This window comes from Macrobrachium nipponense, chromosome 46 (assembly GCF_015104395.2).
Source record: "Macrobrachium nipponense isolate FS-2020 chromosome 46, ASM1510439v2, whole genome shotgun sequence".
In the NCBI taxonomy this organism is placed as follows: Eukaryota; Metazoa; Arthropoda; class Malacostraca; order Decapoda; family Palaemonidae; genus Macrobrachium; species Macrobrachium nipponense.
The window spans coordinates 4,114,099-4,132,583 of record NC_061106.1 but is presented as its reverse complement, the minus strand read 5'-3'; the positions used below and the strand labels follow the sequence as shown (position 1 = coordinate 4,132,583).

Genomic DNA, 18,485 nt, shown 5'->3' with positions numbered 1-18,485 from the left:
TATCACAGTCCTCCAATTCGACTGGGTGGTATTTATAGTGTGGGGTTCCGGGTTGCATCCTGCCTCCTTAGGAGTCCATCACTCTTCTTACTATGTGTGCCGTTTCTAGGATCACACTCTTCTGCATGAGTCCTGGAGCTACTTCAGCCTCTAGTTTTTCTAGATTCCTTTTCAGGGATCTTGGGATCGTTGCCTAGTGCTCCTATGATTATGGTACGATTTCCACTGGCATATCCCATATCCTTCTTATTTCTATTTCAGATCTTGATACTTATCCAATTTTCCCTCTCTTTCTCTTCAACTCTGGTGTCCCATGGTATTGCGACATCATGAGTGATACTTTCTTCTTGACCTTGTCAATCAACGTCACGTCTGGTCTGTTTGCACGTATCACCCTATCCGTTCTGATACCATAGTCCCAGAGGATCTTTGCCTGATCATTTATTATTATTATTATTATTATTATTATTATTATTATTATTATTATTATTATTATTATTATTATTCAAAAAGAACAAATAATTCTTCAAAAGCGTTCTTCCACAGAACAGAAGACCCATTGCAGGGAAAAGAGAAAACAATGAGAAGAAAATATAAATAGATAATAGTGAATTAAAGCACAGGTTAATTTTTCTATGAAAGAACAACAATTCAGAGAAAAGCTGAGTTAAAGGTTACGTAGTGCTTGAGAGCCGCACAGGAACTTCAAAACGAATTGTACCCGCTGGGAGACCATTCGATAGTTTGCTGTTAAAGAAGTATATCTTAGTTTAACCAGACCACTGTGCTGGTTAACAGCTCTCCTAGGGCTGGCCCGAGGTATTAGATATTTTTACGCGGCTAGGAACCAATTGGTTACTTAGCAACGGAACCTACTACAGCTTATTGTGGGATCCAAACCACATGATACCGAGAAATGAATTTCTAATCCCCAGAAATAAATTTCCATGATTCCACGTTGGCAGAGCGGAGAATCGAACTCAGACTACCGAACCGGTAGGCGAGCACGTAACTCGCTCGTCTAACGAGAAACTGATAGATTGCTGTAGAAGGACTGAAAAGGATTCAGATACTTGTTCGTCGCGTGGGAGCGTTGAACGCTCCAGGTTGCGGATGGCGATGCTCCGCTAAATGAGTAGTGGCACACGGTAGTTTTTAAGGTAGGACACTACGTATATGCGCTGGAGAAATGAGAGTGCTTGCACGTAACTTATAATTTCCTGTTAGGGCCGGTCATTATAGATTCAATTTCGTCGTCTCTCTCTCTCTCTCTCTCTCTCTCTCTCTCTCTCTCTCTCTCTCTCTCTTTCTTTATTTTGATCTGGAAGAAAATTGAGCCGGACGCGGTGATGTCGTCGTTTTCAAGCTACCATTAGTTTCTTATGCATGGGTGTGTGATTAAATTGATGTGCATTTATAAATACTTCAGTGAACAATCTAAAAGGTATTGGCAGGGAAATCATATAACCGTAATGACTTGAAAGAAAAAGCCATTCTGGATTATGCTGATGAAATAGGAGAATATTTATACAATTTTGAAAGGAAAATCGTCCTCTCCTCTCTCCCAAAAAGGTGCAAGATGTTGTTGTAAGTGGAAGATTAACAAAAATGTTAAATAAGATGAAAAGGAAATAATCCACATGCACATAATTGCAGGAATATGTGGTGTACGTATGGGTATTTAAAACATGAACACACATACATACATATATATATGTGTGTGTATGTATGTATGTATGATTTAACTAGATTCAAAGTCAAATTTACATTGCTAAATTGCGATGGCTGAACAACAGCAAAACATCGATTATGTAAATTAAGGAAACAAATTGCCCTCCCGGTTTGGTAGGGGGTAGGTGTAAAAAGCGCCAAATAGATCAGGGCCGAAGGGCTTCTTCAGCGGCAAGCGTTTCTTCGCGTTGGAGGTCACCGCCCTTTAAATAAAAATCGCACGTACACATCCCTGGCGTTATCAGGCTCATTTCAGACCACTCCCTGTTAGACCCCAGAAAAGAACAGATCATCGAACCAGTTTAAGTCGACGCCTCAACAGAACTTTGACCAGTAATGACCGCTACACTCTTGAGATATCTGGCATCTGCAAAGTGTATCCTAGAGCCTATAAACGATGGCGGTGCTCACAATTCCAGAAGTCTCAACCAACGGCAGTCGTTGTTCCGCCAGTCCGTCGGGCGTGAAAGCATTCCAGTCTAGCTGATTTGTTCGTCCCAGTCGGTAGTTTCTCTCAGAAGGTAAGGAAGGAGGAGGAGGCCTCGGGATGTCGCAGAGCACGCCTTAGTTTTAATCATCTTAGCGGTTGATATCGAGCGTCACTTTCCTTTTTATTCAACATTGGTTACGTAATCGGTATCTTCATTTTCCCGAAGCCTGAACACAATGAAGCATCCTAATTCGCTACTTCTATCTTCACTGGAATTTTGCCTTTTTGGACAATCTGAGTTACATATATAACCGAATTTTTTGAGCGTGACGTACCTGATTATTCGTCTCTCAGGGAAATTGGTCCTCTTAGGATGCGACTCCGGTCTCTCGTGGCTCCAACGCTTTTATGTTTACTGTTTCAGTATTGAGCCTCTCAACCTGTAGTCATTTCGTATTATTGAAATGAAAAGAAAATAGATGACTTTCCCCCTTGTGTTGATCGTGAGCTACAAATATTTGTTTTATATTCTACTCAATCGCGGAGCGAATCATTCAAGGTCACAAAACAATCGAAATAGCTCTCTTTCAAGGTTGCTGACGCAAAGTTCATCAAGAAGGATACAAGTCGAATTTCTTCGTTGTCAAAAACAGCCCGGAACACGATAATCCAATTGTTTAAAATGGACAGATCTCTGTTACTTCCCAAACCGATCGGAAAAGTTTATCCGTGGAATGTGGTAGACCGGTCAGGAACGATAATTTGCTCTTGAATCTAAATATATTTTTAGTTTCGAAGGAATTAAGATATAAAGTCTCAGTGGTAACACTGAAAATAAATAAACAAAAATGGTATTGCTTAACAATATTTTTGAAATGCTTGTCATAACATCGGCTTTATCAATTGCTTATTAGATAATTGGCTACAGTTCTGACTGTACTTTTTTGTGAATAACGTAAGACACTACTGACGATGTCATAATCCTGAATATAAAGTGCATATTGTCGATATTGTTGTGCAAAGAAACCCAAAGAAATATTAACGTCGCCTTAGACTCCTGAAGAGCCTCTGACCCTGACGTCACGGAATTAAACGCCAAATTGGTCCTTTCTATTCGACGCTGTTCTTTGCTGTTGCGTTTCCTTTCGTTTGTTCAACACGATCTAAGGATAAAGCTCTGGAACCGAATAAGTCACGACGAATTCGAATGCTGAATATTTAATTACTAAAAGAAGAAATTGCAATTGGTTTGTATTTTCGATGAAAGACTGAATTTTTGCTGGTCCGTAGAATGAGACGAAATTCCCTTCCACATTTCTGTCAGAATTCACCGACATGTAGCTATGCAGTGAAGGATAGGATCACATTAATAGTTGTCGCATCGATTATGTTCCCTGTCATTTTTCTTCGGCATCTTTATCGTTTATCTGGGTTGATAATCCCCGTTTCTTCATAATCTCTCTCAAAAAGAAGAAAAAGAAAAAAATTGCAGTAGATAGAAGGTGCGACTTTGAATACTGTGAGCAAAGATAATGATCTGCAATCCATTTATTTGTAAGACCTCCCAATAAGCTTTCAAGAAAATCACGAAATGGAGGAAACACATTATGACGCTTGAAATTGCAAAGATCGTCCGTATATCCTCGAAAAACGGAGTCACTTCCTCTCCTAAGATGATCCCAAGGCCAAAACAGATAAAAAAAACAGAGAACGGATCTGACTCAAATCAGGAATACATTAAAGTGTATTATTTAAAGAAAAACATAGTATTAAATTATGGCGGTCAATTTGACGGGTATTTAGTACGGTTCCATGCGCAGAGATATATTCATCAAGAATTTTAGATAACACAAATCTGACCATATCATGATACGGGAAGAAAATGGCGGAAATATTCAGCAATGCTGATTATACAACCAAATGTAAAAAAAAAAAAAGATATACCTACAAACGTACATAAGTGTGCTCGCGAATGTTTGCTTTTTGAGAACAGATCTCTCATCGGAAATGTACAAACTAATGAGTTTAGCTAAATCGATTATTGTAATTATGTTAATAATAAAAAAACAGAATAATATCTTCAATATGGCATTAAAAATCACGACAAGCACTTCTTTCTTGAAGTTTTGTTATCTCCTTACGCCAAAAATAAATTTTTTACGTTTCCATGTAAAACATAAAGATATAAATAATCTGTGATACTTTTCTATAACACATAAATTAAGATTTAACTCTTTAGATTGCGAGGGAATCCATACCCTGACAATGTCATATGAAGGAGGCATTGAAAATGTCTAAGTTCTGGAGCAGATGAGTGAGAAAAAAAATATATAGTTTATATGTATGTGTGTGTTTCTTGCTCATCTGCTCCAAAACATAAATATTTTAGATATATTATATATATATATATATATATATATATATATATATATATAATATATATATATACGAATTTTTATCACATCACCGTGATTCATATATATGCATTAAGCTACAAAGGTCCTTTAATATCTAATTCGCTCTACCTCGGTTAACATATTATGAATATTATGAAAATATATTAATTCCAAGGTAGAGCGAATTAGATATTAAAGGACATTTGTAGCTTAATGCGCATATATATATATATATATATATATATATATATATATATGTGTATATATATATATAGTATATATATGTATTATATATATATATATATATATATATATATATATATATATATACCTTTATTTATGCATTCATCACGTTCCAAACTTTCGTGATTCAGTTATACATACAATATATATATATATATATATATATATATATATATATATATATATATTATATATATATATATATATATATATATATATATATATATATATATATAGGTTTTTGCCACGAAGGAAAATTGAAAAGCGAGATAGCCAAAAACTTTCGGTCTAGCACCGAAAGTTCTTGGCTATCTCGCTTTTCAATTTTCCTTCGTGGCAAAAACCATTATTTATACATAGCATCACGTTTTATATACATCGTGATCAAGTTTTTCATATATAATATAATATATATATATACTATATATATATATATATATACATATATTATAGCTAAACAAGCAGCGGCTGAGGGAATGATTACATAAACAACTCATTAAAAGCTATAATGAGCGGACAATTCACATCGAAGTAAGATACTCAAAGTCAAAATGCTGGAATGCCCTGGATGGCTGATGCATGATATTCGCCGTTTGATCCTCCAGTTTCCTATGGCTAAATGTGGGATCTAAAATAGCTGTCACCACAACGACTCTTAGATTGAGGAATAATGATACAACAGCGGGAAAGAATCACATTTCCACTGCAAGGAAATCTATAAGGCAGTTGTTCTTTGAACGTTGTTTTTCTCCCTAGGGGGAGGGGAGGGGTCACTAGCCTTCCAAGGCCACAGCATAAAATACTGTAATTGTATACTGTAATTTTTAGGAGGACTCTAAATAATTCTTGTCTTAGCGTTGTGTAAAAAGATAATTGGCTCATATTCCTTTAGAAAAAAATATTCTTCATTATCTCCTACTGACAACTTTTTCACGATAATCGCCTTCCTGGAAATTTATGATTCTAAATAGTTAACCATTATTATCTCATGCCGGAAAGTTGGGAATTGCTGTTCATGTGCTTGACAAAGTTTCGTTTTCACTTCATCACATTTTTCGTACAAAGTCCCTCTAAGAAAATATACAGCGCAGCATTTTATTTGCACTTATCACGTTTGATATAATACTATGACGACCGCTTCTCGACCATCAATATGGCTGATCGTGAGAACTTTCGGCTTTTGTTTCCTTCCAGGGGGCCCGCCTTCTTACTCTCATTACATCTGATCATGGAATTCCTGAGGTCCATAATGTGTCATCATCTCAGTAATATTCGCACTGACCTAGGAACTCTGAACCCAAAAGCATGATTCAGTCTCCCCAGCGCGCGCGCACATACACACACACACACACACACACACACACACAAGTCAGAGCACACAGAAAATACTCCCATGCACATTCTCCCACAACCAAAGCTCTACCTTTGGGAACGTGGATTTTTTTTACATACCATTGCATTGCAAGTGACATGGAGGATATTGAACCATTAAATGAAATAGATGCTTACGGCGGGGAACCATTACTTAGTTTATGATTGCAGGTTTCTTCACAATGACAGGAAAAGAGGGGGAGACAGCCAGACAGACAGTCAAACAGACAGTCAGAGATTTTACAGAGGAGTCAAACTTCACTATTTATATTTTACCTCAACTCTGAGATCAGTATGAAACCACTCTGTAACAAACAATTACCGTCAAAGAACGGAGAGAAAGACAGCTTACAAAATATTTCCAATTGGCTCATTTTCATTGTTAGAGTATTTTAAGTGAATGAATTTCTTCATTTCTCGGTGGATGGGCGAAACATCCATATTGCTGTGGACAGGGATGAGGTAATTTTCTTCTTCTTTACTATAAACAAACGAATGCGATTGCTCTGACTTTAAGAACCCAGTGAAAAGAGTGAGTGAGTGATTATGCGCAGACCGTGTCTCCATAGTCAATGACCTCTTGAACGGGTCTGCCCTTGTAGTTGTAGTAGTAGTAGGTGGGATATGCCTTTGAAACGGCTCCCTTGTTTAGGGGCAATGAAACGCTGCTGGTCGGCATCATGGCGGACTACGGCCTTGCCGGCGTCTGCTGGATTTTAATGCATGTCATTATACATAATAAATGACAACACCCCTTCCACAACAGCCCTTCCCTCTTTTTTTTTCTTTTTTTCCTTTTTTACCAGGTTCAAACAGGTGAAATTGGCCGTAGCACATAACTATCATTGGATATTTAAAATAAATTCGTGGCAATAAAGTCGATTTTCCCTTGCACATGTTACTGAAGGAGAGGAAATTATTTATTTTCAATATCACTGAAATCAAGGTCTTCCCCTGAACCTTCGGTGAGTGAACTGACAATTAATCATCTTCGAAGTGACCGACCTTTGTCAAGCGCTCATCCTGAAACCTCCACCCGAGAGGTGAGACAGGAGAAATGAGTATTGCGTGCCAGGTTCTTCCATTTCATGAACGATAGTTCTACCTTCCTTCTTTCGTAAAATCAGTCTTACCTTACCCTAATGTTTTCAAGATTTCTTCTGCTGAAATAGACTCAGTAGATTTATTAGCCCCATTTTTTTTTCCACTGAGAAACACGAATGAGGAAAGGTTAGTGATTCGTATAACCTAAAAGTTGAATATTAGTGCAAACTCAGACATGCTAAGTATAAAGCTGTCATAATGGTCAAATAATGGACATCGCTTAGTTGGTATAGATTTGATTTTCTGTGAAGTGTTGCAATGTAAACTTTGACTTCCAGGAGACGAAAACCATATTATATCTGGCAAAAGGTTAATCAATCGGACTTACTTCACATGGAAGTTCGCGCACATCTGCTTTATTCTTGTGTACGGAATTTTATCGATAGAGTTAGGTAGTGTGATACCCATACGAGCTCCTGCAAATGGGGAGCTGTTTGAACGTTCCTCATACCTGCGTGAAACGTAATATTCATCGTTTAAGAATATATCTATAATTTGAGTGTCACTTTGTTGTGGGTTCTTTGCATCGTGATTTTCATATCTGAGATTTCCAACAGAGGAAGTGATGGCCCCGAGGAGGAGGAGGAAGAGGAGGAGGAAGAGGAGGAGGAGGAGGAGGATGTCGAAAGGTCTGCGAAGCCAATCACGAGAGAGAGAGAGAGAGAGAGAGAGAGAGAGAGATCAAGCAACCTGAGGATTTTCCTTCACGCATAATTTTTGTCCAGGGCTCTTGGAATGTTTTTAGACATTGATCTTTACTTACTTAGTTCTCACTTGAAATTCTGTAGCTTTAGTGACGGAGACGCCCAGAAGAGTAAAATCAAATAAGGAAAAGTGAAGACACAAAAGCGTATCCCCAAGCGTAAATAATGAACATAGAAAAACAACAGAGACCATAAGCGATGTGATCAATATCAATATCACCTGATGGTGCCCTGAATAATGCACTGAAGTTTATTTTGAGTATCATGACTATCTTTTAAGCTTCATTGGCTGGAAATAGGGAAACACCGGGGGCTACAGGGAAGAACATAAGCCAGAAATTTAAAATGAATTCAAAGAAAATCATCGCTGATTTTTTATCATCTGAATTTGGGTTGTTTTTCCAGCTCCTTAGTTTCGTTCTTGGTATTCTAAAGAAGAGATAAATTTGTTTCGAAGTCACTTCCATGAAAGAAAGAAAGAGAATGAATTGCCATGGAAGAAATTAGTGGAATAAATTCACTTTCTATCTGAGGCCATGGTGTCGAGGTCAGAAGCTCTTAATGAATCTTGGAGGACGTTCATTAATTCTCCCGAGAGGATTTCTTTGGGTTCCTTGCCTTCACCAATATTCAAAAACTATGATTTTGGAAGATGACAGTAAAATATTTTGACCTTTGGCTTCTCGGTATTCATGATTGCGCACATGATAATATAATCTAAAAAGTCATGTAACCGCATCTAAAGATATGACACTGGACGTTTCTGTACTGAGTTCTGGACCCAACAAGGTCTGTTATGTTTCTTTTATTTTACTGAAGTATGTTTACGACCCTATTGAAAGAAATTCAACTCATTCGTCAAGTCCAGCGTTGCTGAAGGCAGACTAAAGTTTGGAAAGGCAATTTTGTTTTGAATAAATTTGACGGAACCAGACTAAGTAGTTGGAAAGCAAATGCATTTTGAGCGGATACTCTTTGTGCGTCTTATTATCAAATTTAATGTCAAGTAATAAAAGCGAGTAAGAAATCGCTCACAGGCTATAAAAAGCATATTGCATGAAATTCATTCCTGTGTACAAGACAGTTAATTTTGTACGGTAATGTTAGGTGATCATATACTTGAGGGAAAGTAGGGAATCAGAAAAACATAATGTTATGGCAATCCCATTAGTGGATAGAAATAGCAAAGGAGATCAAGAAGCATAACAACCAAATGAAATTTAGGGATCATTAGTCTAAAGCGCTCGAGTTATCGTAGGTCTATGCTTTTTCTTGTTTCTTGATGACTACCATGTTCGGCCTATTTGTAGAAATGTGCTACAATATCTACAAAGGTTCAAATATTTTACCTTCTTTTAATCTGGCATCCACCTAAATTTCTCTCTGGAGTGATGTCGTGCCCATATATGCTGCCCTCTGCTGCTGAAGAGAGTTCTCCACCTCTTTCTCGCCCAATACCCCCGAGCAACCAGGCTATTGACCCTTAGCTCGCTAGCTTAACACTGGTTAACGACTGATTTTATCGAAAAGACAAACTCATTCTTAATTGGCACTGTAATCAGTATAATCATTAATTGGAACTCGTTTGAATATCCTACTGAGCAAGGGTTTTGATAGGTCATGAATTATTTCAGTCTAGTTGTCTCCAATATTCTTCGTAAAATAAAATGAGGCCGTTACCAAAAACATCTTTCTGTCAATATATCTAAAATATTACGTGATTGTTTAAGAGAAATGGGGATGATGCCTATTCTCTTACGATCAGAACAAGTTGAGTGAAAACTATTTACGATATAGCTTTTATTCCTCCTAAACTAAACGGCAAACATTTAAACTTGAAATGCCAAACCAGCTAAAAAAAAAAAAGATAATTCAATCTTGACAATATCGCTGGAAGCCTGGAACCACATAAGTTATAATCACAATCTCAGTGCCTCGGGCCACGTTCGAATGGCTAATGAACAGAAGGGGATAAGAAAAATTGCCTGTTACATTGCAGCGGAAAAGTCACCAAATTATGGTCTCTACACTCAAAGTGCATACTCTGGACAATATCTCTGAAAGCACACAAGCTATTTAGAATACAGCGTCTATTTCGTGCCCAAGATGCCAATACCAAGAGTCTATGAACAAAGAAAAACTGCCACGTAATTTTATGCATTATGATATTGAACTAAAGAGTAGGCGAAAACAGCATAGGCAGTTTAATGGAGAGCTAATTTAAGTCTATGAAACAATTGCGAAAATTAAATTATTATTCGTAATGAGTGGCAAAAAGAAAATTTATATTGCGAAAGATTCCAGCTGTGTTTGAAAAAAGCAACGCAACAAATTTTAAAAACTGCATGCCCTCATAAATGATAAACACCTCACAATTCTAGAATAATCTACCAAAACTCGAATTTTAACTCTTAGCTTTCGGCTAATTCCCCACCCATCCGCTATATAGTTGTAAAAACTTGCAAGAGCTTCAGTGGAATTCACAGAAACCGAAGACTAATAGCGGTTAAGGGAAGAAATTCAGTAGGGTTACCGAGGCTGGTCCCAGTGGTGCATGAAGCGTGCATTGAAAAGAGAATTATTAGAATTGTATCTTAATTACATAATACTGTAGCCAGGGATGAAAAGTTTCATGTGATTCCTATACATACATATATCTTCGATTTACGCGTGTGTATGGATGTATGTATATATGTATATATGTGTGTATTTATGAATTCGTATCTAAGTGCCGATTATGGAAGTGGAAAAAGCAATTACTCGTAGCCGGTGTACGAATGTGATTTTCTTGTTGCGTGACTGTATATAAATCTCACTCTTACACGCATTTGTATTGTACACAGAAATTAAAAGAGAGAGAGAGAGAGAGAGAGAGAGAGAGAGAGAGAGAGAGAGAGAGAACAACCACCTTCGGAGAGGGAGCACAAAAAAGAAGACGCAAGATTTTGAACGGGGTCAGAACCCGAACGCGTTACTACGTGAGCTGCAACATGTGTTTTTGGAATGACACTTCCTGCTACGTGACTATGCTTGCAACTGTTATTTCACCGGTATTTAGATTATACGGGGAGAGATCCAATTTGCTCTGAATGTATTGCTAACGTCAGATGCAATGGACGTGTATTGCATGTTACTTTCGACGGAATGATTGTCATTCAAATACGACTTCAGTTGTGATTATAGAGCGCTCACGATTAAAAAAAAAAAAGAGCAATGTCGATGCTTTTGCTGTTGGGGCATAGAGTAAGTAACCAAGAGCGAGAGCGAACGCCGATGTGATGATTTTTTTTTTTTTTTGCATATTCGGTGCTTGTCTACTATGTTCTAAGGTGGCATTTCCCAACCAAAAATAGGGACATCGGATAGTAAATTGAACCCGAAAACGAAAAAGATGTCACTTGTCTCTAATGTTTTCGCTATTTGTGTAACTGTAGTAATCCTGTCTTACAAAGCTTCCTGCAGCTCTAGTCATGTCCGTGGTGCAGCTCATGGCGTTGTCACAACTACCTGTTTAATCCGTTCTTTCATCTGAAGCTCTATTACCACTACTTAAAGCCTGACTACTGAACCTCACCAACTTAAAATTGGAGAAAACATTTGACTGCGTATAATGATGGTCTCGGCTCTGAGAGATAAATTCGCAATTTAACGCTTCAGAGACTTATAAAGATCAGTGTCACTGGAATGGTGATGAGATTCCACCTTCCAGCCTTGGTTTTATCTAGCTGAGGAAAACGCTGCCAGGCAGCGTTGCTTCTGCAGAAGCAACTGGAAACGTGTTCACTTACCACGGAGGAGAGGATTTTTCAGGTAGTCATGATGCACAAAGGATTGTTACTCTTAAGGTGCCATCTAGTTTTCATATTGATTCCTCGTTGCCAGACACTTATAGGCACAAACAAATCCTGGCCTGATTAGTAGTCAATAAAGGGCAGGTAAGTTTTAATCGCTGTAGTCTATCCAGTGCATTTATTTTTCAACTGAGTATGACCCAGTGTCACAGAAACTCAGCCCAATTCAGGCATCACTGACAAGCAAATATTTTGAGCAATATTGGTTAATATTCATGTGATTTTATGATGCTCTCTTCAGTTGCAAGAAATGATTATACTTTACTTTACAACCCCAGTAAATCATCCGTGTCACTATTGACCATTCTCAACAACTTATAACAGGTATAAAATGACCATCATATATAATTGGAACTGGATTATAAATTTAGGCCGAAGGCTCAGGCTGGGACCTATGAGGTTATTCAGCGCTGAAAATAACGTTGAAAACCATTGTTAGGAGAAGGTAGGAAGTAAGATGGAAAGAAGGAAATTTGAAAGGGGGTATAATAATAGGAATGAAAGTGATTCAGCTTAGGGCAGAAGGGACGCTGCAAAGAACCTTAAGTAATGCCTTCAAAGCACAGCGTGAGGTACTCCTCAAGGCCTGTCCACACTAGGAAACTGTTGGCAGTCTTTGTTCCAAACAATGTACAATGTTTCCTAGTGTGGACAGGCCTCGACGGCTCTACCCCCTACCACCTACCCCACCTTGTATGACTCGTTGTGAGAAACCACCTCTCGATTTTCTGTTCAACTGAAAAAGACTTGACAAAGTACAGTTTGTTGTCCTTACTTTCCATGGTCGTAGTTCGATCAAAGAGGTGACTGGTGACAAGATGATAAAAATCTACAGAATGTAGATTCGGGATCTTTGAGAGATCAGTCATCTTGGTTGCGAAAAATCAATATTTTCTCAATGTCAACAAAACAAGAAGAAAAACGATGCTCTGTTCTTTTAGCCGTCAGTGACACATAACTACAGTAAAACCGACTCATTTGATACAATAATTGTGGTGTAAACTTTAGACTCACAAAATTATTTGCAATACCCTTCTCATTTGCAACGTATGGATCATATTATACTGAAAATAGCTTATGCTAATATCAGTCCAAGCTATTCCGATATAAGTTGGCAGGCATGCACTAATACCCTTAAATATATATATATATATATATATATATATATATATATATATATTATATATATATATATATATATATATATATTTATATCTATGTCTGTGTTTTGTTATTATTCATCAGAGAGAGAGAGAGAGAGAGAGAGAGAGCAACAGTTTGCCACTCGAGAAACGGTCAAATTAATAATTTGATCATCGAAGGTGAAATGGCTCTACTCCTTGTATTAATCCAATCTTCTATTAAGCCTCTTTAGAAATGTCGGTAATAGGAAAACAAACTGGCATTATCATTTGAAGACACGTTGCAATTTTGACTTGACGCCTTCGCCATTAAAATAACCTTTCTTTCCGTTTTTAACATTTTGACATTCAGCAAAATTCTTATTATGAAACTTGAGAGATTTTATCTCTTCCGACGTTTGCAATCCCTCCGGGCAAGATGTTCATGTCAGTGGCAGGTTGACTCATGTGCGGGACCTCCTGGCGGGTGACCTAAGGAATCCTTTCATGATGGCCGAACCCTCAGTTGGGGTTTCAGTTTTATCAAGGGATTCGCAAGTTTCTCTCTCTCTCTCTCTCTTCTCGCTCTCTTCTCGGGGGTCTCTCTCTCTCTCTCTCTCTCTGTCTCATCTTTCTTCTTCTCTCTTCTCTTCTCTTCTTCCTCTCTCTCTCTCTCTCTCTCTTCTCTTTCTCTCTTCTCTCTCTCTCTCTCTCTCTCTCTCTGCAAGCACAGCGGGAATGGAACCAACAGCCTTGTTGGCAATTCTTACCATCGGTCTATGTTGTTCTCAGTCAGCTTCAGGAAGACAGCAGGGAACTTCTTGCGGTTACATTTACCTGTGCTTCTAAAAGCATTTAATTCTGGTTATTCAGTCTCTCTCTCTCTCTCTCTCTTCTCTCTCTCTCTCTCTCTCTCTCTCTCTCTCTCGCTGTATTTCAGAGATCATAAGCGACAATTACTCATAGTAGAGTGATAGGAAACAGCATAACTGTAATTATGTAATTATGAAATATTGCTTTGTTTACTTTTAGCTAAAGATTTAGAGTTCAGCCTCCTCTAAAAGCTCCCCCGAGTGTGATATTTCCACTCATCTTCAAAACTATCTTGCGATAAACGGGAAATCATGCATCGGTTGACATGGTATGCAGTGTAATAGTTTTCCTTATTTTCCTAGAGAAAACTGTTATTGTTTCTTTAAGTTATTGGCTCCAGTGAATGCCACAGTAGCAGGCACACTTTGTTTCGATATCAGTCAACTGGGGGAAAAATTGACCACATGTGCTTTGTAAACATTCATAAAATCGGCGCTACTTTGGCTCCTTCTATAATTCAGTTACTATAGAAATGTTAAAAAGCCGTTGCGATCAAACTTACTCTCCTGAAAAACATCTTTTGACTAGAGCAGTCAATCTTCCCTCCTGGGCAAGATCAGTTTCCGTCATCAATTCTAAGCAAAATTCTATCCAAAAATGTTAGAGAGCACTTATAGTTTTTTGATGTTTTCGTTGTCAGAAGCCCCGGAACTTCTAGAGGTCCGTAACTCATGCAGACTTCTTCCATTCTAGAATTCTTACTCAACTGTTCCATATTCAACTCAAGATCCCAAGCAGTCTTACTAACTATGCAACGCCATTTCTTCCTTCTATAATACATATTTGATGATGCTTTTGTGGCGCCTGCTCTTTTCTTGAGGAAAAGAGAGAGAAAGAGAGAGAGCGAGAGAGAGAACCATCATGTGCCCTTGCAAGGTTACTTGTTAGGCTGATAAATTTTCACTTCACACTCTTTGGGTAGATGAAGAGTCTAACTTTTTCGCGCTCTGCAAAAAGCATTCCAAAGAATTTTGCCGTAACGTTAATACTTCTCATTGTAACAATAAGAAAACGTTTTGGAATCAACCTGCAACCACCGAGGTCCTTTGCGATAATTGCGAGCTGTGACCTTCCGTCATTTAGCTCAGAATTTGCAACTGGTTTGCAATTAGCAAACCTTGGGGGGTGGGGGGACCACTACACTCTTTTCAGCACAGCCAGCCAGCAGGCCTGAATCGAAGAAGCGCACAGAAGCGCGGAATTCATCATTGCAATCACTTATTCATCAGATCATTTCCCTAAATGGTCATTTTCCCGTTGGATTCATTCCTCAGATTCTTTTGTTAATAGCTTTCTTATCTTGCCGTGCTTTCAACGACGCTGTCAACTTGCCTTCATTCCCGGAGTTTGCTCTTGCTATTTGGCAATACCTGGGCAGTCATAATCAAACGGAGATTCTCTCTCTCTCTCTCTCTCTCTCTCTCTCTCTCTCTCTCTCTCTCTCTCTTGACATCTTTTTTAATGTCTATTATGCTTCCTGAGTATTTTTGCCTAGATTCATTCATTTGTTTTCACAAATATGAAAAAAACAATCTTGTAAAATATACTACAACAGTCTTACACATAATTATGAGTGTTTTTAAATGCCTCACAATTCTGCAAGCCATTCGGCTTCTCACTGACAGCTGAATTTTATATTTGCTACAGCAATGGCAAGATTATTGTGCCTTCTCCAGAGTATGCTGTTAATGAAGTTCATTTATCCTTTGGAACTCATATCCCCAGAACAATCATTTTCTTTGGATCATTTTGATTTTAGGTATTTTTCTGAATATCGTCAGAATCTACGAATTTCTCTTCCCAAAACAATTCTTAATTTTGCTTCGAAAAAATTTATACAGATTCTGAACCAGTCGAAGATTTCTGGCAAAGAATATTAACGAGCAAGAAGCCTTTCTTGGAAAGGCATTTCATCAGATGAATAAGATACTGCGGTGCAGTTGACTTTAATTGCTATTAAAGGAGTCTTGGTCGTTCTCATTAATGCTGGCTAAAATCCCTCGGGCTGCCATAAACCTAAATTCTTCCCCACCTGCCACTCAACGAAGACAACGGTTATTGGCTTCAGGAATTATGTCATCCTCTTTCCAGACACACACAAAAGAATGATTCTCTCTTTTTTTTTCTGCGAGTAACTTATCCATTGGTATAGGTAGGAGAAGTATTCATTTACATCCACGAGTATTTTCTTGACGTCTCTGTTCGTAGGAGAGAGTTTCACAAATGTGAAAGAGACGCAAAGGCTTTAGCTTCCTTCCGACTCGATTAAGACCTGGGAAAAGACCCCAGATATTTGGTTACTCGCGGATGGTATTCAGTAAATGGAATGTCGAGACATTATTGTGATCAAGGTCTTCTCGCCATGGCTTATCCTCTCTTCCGGTTAATTTAGAAAATAAAAATTCCTTCTGTATAACATTTAGGATCTTTGGTAAAAGAGCATCCGGTATGCAATTGGTAGAGGTCAGCTTTTCGTTGCGTGTTTTGTTAATGAAGCTGTGATGAGTAAGGATTTTGGAATGATTTAAAAGTGAACAACAGAATCAGACGTATCCGATGAGACAGGGGGTGTGCATCCTCCTAAACGGGGGTATGCATCCTCCTAAAAGGGGGTATGCATCCTCCTAAACGGGGGTATGCATCCTCCTAAAAGGGGGTATGCCTCCTCCTAAAAGTATCACGAGAAAAATAAAATACTGGAAACTGGTTTTTCATAATTAACCATATTTTTAATGCAATTTATTTGTTGAAATCATGACATTCTTCTGAAAAAATACGAAGTGCCATTGATCTTACTGTGAGGATTAAAAAATATCTATTCATATAAACTTTCGACGGGTCACTGAACTGTAGAATATCACTTAATCAGTGTTTTTATTTATCATTAACCACCTCACATGTGGTTATCAAATAGCTGTTCGATCAAGTTTTTATTTGAAGTAAATGATCTTCAACTGAGAAGTGGAGGGCGAACGAGAAAAAGCCGTCAAAGTATCGTTGGTTATTTATATCACCAACACAGTAGTAAAGGAGAATGATTTTGAAGGTGTCACTTCGAATCCATCTGAATAGGATAACTGCAAAATCCACTTCGAATTTGATTTACTTATGACAATGCATTTTGATTTCATCAAGAGAATTCAGTAATAGTTCCGTCGCAGTGTAACGAATGTAATTTGAAACTCTAGCTCAGTTAGGCAACTTACGCTCAGGAAGGTTCCTCCTCAAAATGTTATACACAAAAAATTGCGATTACCTTTTTAGTGAATTATTCCTTATCACTGAAAGCATATGTCAGGAACTATGACCATTAACATACCAGAACCTGGCTTTGCTTTTATGGATACATAATTGTAACGGATAAGGAAATAACTCTGAAATTCGATATCAGAACATTCGTAGAAACCGTCGTGCACATTTATAAAAGAGAGAATAGTCTGCACTCTCGGGCTAACGACAAGCAGTGCATGCAGGAAGTGTCAAATGCCTAATTGGCAGTTTGACAGATTCCTCTGATCATATATAGATTTGCACATTTATCACTGCACTGATAAGGAAATTGTCCTTTACGGTCACATGCATAATGGATGAAAGTCAAATACTCGGAAAACGAATGCAGACAAGAAAGTTTACCTTAAGGAGGTACTCTGTCTCTGACAAGTGGTTTGACTTCATCAATGGCAGTCGTTTTTACAGCTGGGATTTCCATGTACATCAAGATAAGAAGTGGACTTCCATTATGAGAATTCTTGGACGTAAAAGTCAAAGTGGCCACCCGAATAAGACGCATCGGTGATGCACTTCTCCTGTTTTCGTCTTGCAAGATGAACTGCAAAAGCAATTTGAAATCTCAGAGAGGAATCAATTCTTGTAAGAGGCAGGTATGAAATATTACTTCTATGATATGCCCCAGCAATCTTCTGCCTTTTTCTGTTTTTCGGGTCTCGTTTCTGTTGGTCTATTTGTAACTGGGTATCAGCCTCCTCTAGGGTCAAGGAATAATGTGTGGAGCTAGCAAACGTATTCCAAGCGACTTGTTGAGAGATAGATAACCTTTGCCCTCTGGTGCCACCCTCTCCAGAGAGGGAAAAAGCGTTGTTTTATATACATACTTACATACACACACACACACACACACACACACACATATATATATATATATATATATATATATAATGTCTATATAGATATATATATATATATATATATATATATATATATTATATATATATATATATATGTCTATATATACATATATAGTGTATATATACATATATATATATATATATATATATATAGTATATATATAATATATATATACACATATATATATATATATATATAGATATATACATATATATATATATATATATATATATATATATAATATATAATATATATATATATGTAGTATTTATGCGTGCGTATGTGTGAGTATATGTATATATGCATATGTGTATTGGTGCCTGTGCATCTGTTCGTTCTTGAAGTCTGACCACCTAAAACGATGAATTAGTGGCAAGAAATCCCATTTTCAAAGACGTTTAAGCTATAAAGCGCCCCGTAGTATTTTCTCATGACATGCAGCTGTTCATATGGCGACAAAATTATATATTAAATGTCGCTTACCGCCCAGTAAGTACTGGGAAAAAAGAAATAGA

The 18,485-nt window shown here is 37.6% G+C and overlaps 1 protein-coding gene across 1 annotated transcript in view; it reads left to right on the top strand.

Annotated features, from left to right (window-relative positions):
• Window positions 1-2,112: 2,112 nt before the first annotated feature.
• The window catches only part of LOC135214733 (uncharacterized), a 36,018-nt gene continuing 19,645 nt past the window's right edge, over window positions 2,113-18,485 (top strand). Inside the window, exon 1 of the mRNA XM_064249073.1 lies at window positions 2,113-2,252. The gene's annotated coding sequence lies outside the window, so the exon portion shown is untranslated. The remainder of the gene's footprint in view (window positions 2,253-18,485) is intronic.